The sequence below is a fragment of the Aethalodelphis obliquidens genome, unplaced genomic scaffold (assembly GCF_003676395.1).
Source record: "Aethalodelphis obliquidens isolate GAN/ISIS:26980383/991018 unplaced genomic scaffold, ASM367639v1 scaffold22, whole genome shotgun sequence".
NCBI classification, from domain to species: domain Eukaryota; kingdom Metazoa; phylum Chordata; class Mammalia; order Artiodactyla; family Delphinidae; genus Aethalodelphis; species Aethalodelphis obliquidens.
The window spans coordinates 12,082,374-12,088,373 of NW_020837966.1; positions in this window are offsets into that span (position 1 = coordinate 12,082,374).

The window sequence follows — 6,000 nt, forward strand, 5'->3', positions numbered from 1 at the left end:
AGCACAGAAAAAATTACCAGCACTCCTTCATGTTAAACTTTTGGTGAAGAACTCTGTAAACCGCTTTCATTCGTTCATTCATTCAGCAAACATTATTGCACAGCTGCAAAGTACCAGGCACAGTTTGAGGCACTGGGAACACAGCAGTGAAGACCATGAAGGCCTTGTCCTCGGGAGAACGTACATTCTAGAGACACTTAGCTTCACTGAAATTCACCTAGATATATATTAATAGGATCATTCTAAACTTGTACCTTATAAACTGCTTTGTTCGCCCCACCATGTATGGTAGATGTCTTTCCATGCCGGTAAATATGGATTGACATCATCACTTCTAATGACCACATAGGATTCCATTATTTTTATGTACCAACTTTTCCCCTTTCAATCCTTAATTGATATCAATTTGAATCATTTTCATTTTCTCACTCTCGTAAACACCCTAGGGTTGACCATCTACATGCATATATTTTCACACTTGGGTAATTATTTCTTACCCCAAATCCCTAGAAGTGTAATTGCTGAATAAGAGGGCTGAACGTTTTGCATTTTGACATAGTATATAAGGATTAAATTATTTTTCTAAAAATTATACACCAACTCACATTCCCACCAACATTAAACAGAGGGCCTGTCTCCCCCTTTGCCAAGACATTTTTATCACCCATTTTAATCTTCGGCAACAGAAACAGTGTTGCTTTCCCATTACATTTCTCTTATTAGTATGACGCTGAATTTCTTTTCACAATTGTACTGACGCTATATATTTCCTCTTTGATGAAATGCCTATCTTGCTTTATCAATTCCTCTACGAAATCTTCCTTATTGATCTGTGAGCACTCTTCATATCTTAAGGAAACTAAATGCTTGTCAACTGTTGCAAATTTTCCTCTAGTTATTTTTCTACATTTTTATGGAATTGTTTTCAACATAAAAGTTTACAGTGTTTATGTAGTTACATTTGTCATTCTTTGCCTTATGGTCTCTGTTCTCATTGTCAAACCTTTCCAACACCATGGTTTGAAAAATATTCATCCATGTTTTCCTCTGGTATATTTATGCTCTTCTTTCCTTCCTCCCTTCCTCCCTTCCTCCCTTCCTTCCTTTCTCTCTCTTTCTCTTTCTTCACTTAAATCTTTGATCCATCTGGAATGTACATCTAAAGAGAAAGGTATATCATATTTAAAATATTTTTACAATTTACTAGGGGAATAATATATATTTATAATATATATATTTAAACTATACATATATATTTTAATATATATTTTAATATATATATTATATATATCTATAAAACCATATTTTCCAGCCCAGAATCTATTACTTGACATAAGATTTGACAGCAAAGAATATTTGCAATTAGCTCTATCTTAGTGACATAAGCCCGTTCCCAAATGCCTATCCTCCTCTATGGAACTCTCAGGAGTGGCAGCTGTGGTCATGTGACCCAAAGCTGATCAGATGAGTGAAGCTGAGGGAAACTGATTCATTGGCTGGTTAGCAATTCATGACCAATTTGTCTTGTCTCAACTAGATGAACTGGTTGGGCAGATTCTGTTTTCTTCTGGAGAATCCGAACTAGGAACCTCCCTGACAGTGTTCAGAGAGAAGTTGTCAGGAGAGCCACCATCTGAGTAAGAGTTCCAGAGAGAACAGAGAAAACTAAGAAGAGAGACACTCTAGAGCTGAACGACACCACGTTTCTAATTTGAAAGAATCCACTGAGTACCCAGCAATAGGGATTTCTTTTAAAGTCGCCCCACTGTGAAAACTCAGAACAGTGGGCACAACAAGAAAATGCCAAGGGTTAAAGAGAAGAAAAAACAAAGTCACTTAGGAAGGAATGAGCATCAGAATGGCTCATATCTCCTGAAATGGGACACTGGGGACCATGAAACAGGGCCTTCAGAGATCAAGGTAAAATGATTACCAGCCTAGAATCCCCTACTCACCCTTTACTGTGGAATGAATATGGGCATTTGAAGACCTACAAAAATCTCAAACATATCTCCCATCTGCCCATTCTCAGGAAGGAAGTCGCAGAGGATGAACTCTACCTAGAAAATGGAGAATCCAACCCAAGGGAAGAGGAATCCCTGGGATGGTATAAAGAGAGAGCTCAGGGAATGGACAAACAACAAGGTGCTACACACAGTGAACTGTATTCAGTATCTTATGATAAACCATAATGAAGAAAATTTTTAAAAATGTATATATATTAATAGCTGAATCACTTTGCCGTACAGCAGAAATTGACACATTGTAAATCAACTATATTTCAATTAAAAAAAAGGTCTGGCAAAGCATACATCAAAATGTTACCAGTAGTTATCTTTGGGTGGCAGAAATATGTGCCATTTTTCCTTTTTTTTTTAAATGAAGTTTCTGCTTTTTTCCAATGAAGAAAAAAAGAGAGATCTCAGGATGACAACCTTGTCGATGACCTCGAAAGCTCCAGAAAGACTGGAGCAGGAAGTGGGTTCCCCGTGATACCTCTTTTTCTTTCTCCCCCTCTCTCCTCTTCACGTTCACTTCCCTAGGAAATCATACTCACAGTTACTTCAAAATCTACCCAGAGTCTGGCCGCTTTCCACCATTTCTCCTGCTAACACCTGGTCCACTCCGCCACTCTCTGCCTCCTGGATCTTGGTCTCCTAACTGGTCTCCCTGCGTCGCCCCTGGTGCTCTTCTTGACAGACCAGTCACCATGGTGTGATCCTTTTCAAGTTCAAGTTCCCCTTTACAGTGGCCCACAAGGCCCTGCGAGATGCCGCCTCCCAACGTCTCTGTGTTGTCCTCTTCGACCGTTCTCCCCTCACGCATCTGCTGCAGCTCCTGTCTCCTAGCTATGGCCTGAACACAGCAGGCACATTCTCACATCAGAGCCTTTGCCATGACCATTCCCTCTGCCTGGAATGCGCTTCCCCGTGACCCGCTCATCCCTTCAAGGCTGCTCAAATGTCACCTCTCCCAACTCCTCTGTTCATAATATCATTAGCGCCCCCCCTTCCTGCACTCCCAATCCATCTTGCCAAGCTCACTTTTTTCCCCATACAATGTACCGTCATCTAAAATAATATGTTTTATTAGACTTATTGCTTATTTCTATCTCCTCCAACTCCAATGTAAACTCCAGGAGGGCAAGAATCCTATCTTTCATGCACATTCAGTGCCTAGAAGATGGCCTGGCACCTAGTAGACACCCACACACATTTCTTGAATCAATGAATGAATGAATAAATAGAGTGGAGGCTTCTAGAAGGGAATCTCCAAAAAGAAGAAACAGATCAAATACATGATGAGTTTGAAAATACTGAGAGTGTATTTATACTCTTGCCTGAGAGTCTAGGTCTGAGATAGGAACTCAGAAAACTATGCCCAAAACCACAAGACAATTATTAACCCCAATTGCACCAAAGTTGTACAGGAAAGAAAATATAACTCTGAAATAATTCATGGCTCAATTGTGAATAACATTTATGTCATTATAACAATGTAAATGGAAGCAAAGCTAGGATAAAAACAGATTGAGAAGATGGAGAGCAGGCGTGGAATTAATGAGAGCAGGATGGGAAATCCATGGAAACGACGGGCCCAGCAATTAGGAATGGGGCCCAGACCACTGTGCTCTCAATCAGCACAAATTCTTCTGCCTTCATGTCCTTTTTTTTTTTTCAGCCAGGACTGAAACTTTTTCAGAGGATCTGAGAAAATGTGTGTCTGCACGGAGCTTTACTTTTCATGGTGGGCAGTTAAAAGTTAATATCTAAGACTGGAAAAGAAGTTCAAAAGCAGTACAAGCACGTTGTTTAGAAAGACAGGGGTCAAACCCCCAAGACAAGGTTAAAAGTGGTGGCCTCTGGATGTGGGATACTATTGGGGAAGGTGCTGGAAGCCAGGCACTGTGGGTTTTTTCAAACCAAACCTTTAAAAACCATATACTACTTGAATAATTTGAAGAACACATTTAAATATTTGAGAAAAGCAGTCAAGACTCTGCATTTTTGTTTGACGGCTCTGCTTTGGAATTTGTAATTGTGAAGGTCTGGAATCTGCAAATCTCTTTGCCTCCTTAAACAAGACTTCTTCCTGGATACACGATGGGTGTTTTTTCTTAAATGTGTTACTCATTGTGGACACTTCTGGAAACCCGTATCTCTGGTGGAGATTTTCCACTTGAGGAATTACTTTAACCCCACAGACAAGAGGGTGAACTCTGACGGCGATGAGCATTCTTGGATGAAAACAACAGACTGATGACAATGAACGCAGGAAAAATTTTGACTTTTATACTTGGGATGCTTTTAGTTGTCATTTATTCTTTTTTTCACCTCACTTTTCACATTTTTATGTGAAGATAAATCTCTCAGGGAATCATGTGAAAATCCTCACTTCTGTCGTTTGATTTATGATTTCAGGTGAAGCCCAGCTTTAAACAAAATCCAGTATAAATTATTAGCCAATGTTTTAAAACCTGGAGCTAAGACATGAAGTATTTCAATTCAAAGAAGGGGGAAGATAAATTCAAGTCCATCAGCAAAGAACTAAAGAATCCTCCCAACCCCCAAAAAATGATCATCAGAGACTCAGATTTTTGATAAGGAGTGGATGTATGATCAAAAACTCATTATTGGGCTTCCCTGGTGGCGCAGTGGTTGAGAGTCCGCCTGCCGATGCAGGGGACACGGGTTCGTGCCCCGGTCCGGGAAGATCCCACATGCCGTGGAGCGGCTGGGCCCGTGAGCCATGGCCGCTGGGCCTGCGCGTCCGGAGCCTGTGCTCCGCAACGGGAGAGACCACAACAGTGGGAGGCCTGCGTACAGCAAAAAAAAACAAAAACAAAAACAAACCAAAAAAAACTCATTATTAAGTTTAAGGGAAAACCTGTATACGTAGTCATTGAGGCAGAGAGAGCCGTTTAAATTATACACGACTGGTATTTTCTGGTTTCCAATTCTTCCTACTGTAGATTCATAACCAAACTTCGACTGCAATTGCCCAGAGACCTAAATCACAGGGGATTCTGGGACTCATCGCCAGGTGCCAACGCTCTCTGAGGCCACGTGCCCAGCTCCTGCTGTCAGGCTCTCTGCTCGGCACAGAGGAGACACATTTCTAGTCAGGTCTGTCTTCGTCTTTGCTTTTTAGCACCGTGCCCACTAATTGCAGAGAAATCAATGGAACCCTGAACGGTTGCCGTGATTGGCTTGATCAAAGGGGTTCTTTGACCCATATTGACAGCTTATTATTGAACAGTAAATTGCCCATTCCATCAACCTCTCTGTAGCCATTAACTCAATTTGACTGGATTAACTAGTTTCACAAAGACCCTGCTAGAGAAGCCTGAAGTCTGGGGTGTTTGTTGCCTCTTGGAGAACAAATAAACATGCCTCTTCTTTGTAGAATCCAGCCCCCTAGAAATTAAAACGTTGACTTGACACGGGCTATGGTGAGCTCAGGGCAGGGATGTCTCCTTTATCAGCCCTGCTTCTAGGGTTTATTTTTAAATCATACTTTCTTCATTTATGATGAGTGTTACAAGCTCTTTTCTATTGGAGCCTGGTTTTATTTAGAAACCCGATCAAGCGGGCCCTCCTTCTTCTCAGCCTTTGTACTTTCCCTTTATGTGAGAGCATTTGGCTCTGAAAAGGATGCTCTGTTTCAGGGGACTGGATTCTTTCATTCTGAGCAGAACGTAGTCAGTGTGCTGTACCAGGCCCCGCAGGCTGCTGATGCGGATGACGACCATGCCCACTGCATTAAAAAAACGGTCCTCTTGGTGTATAATTAACTTCATCTGCTTGGCTGTGGCGATGCTCACTTTTAATGGCATGCACTTTCAGCTTTTTGACTGAATTTCAAAGGCTTGATATGAGAGGCTGATGACAGCTTCCCCGCTTACGTCCGAGATGGGTTTAAGCAGGCGCAGTTACCTCTGCCACTGCCAGCGTCCTTCCTTGGAGAGAGCTACTGATGACACCTCAGAGGATGCCGACT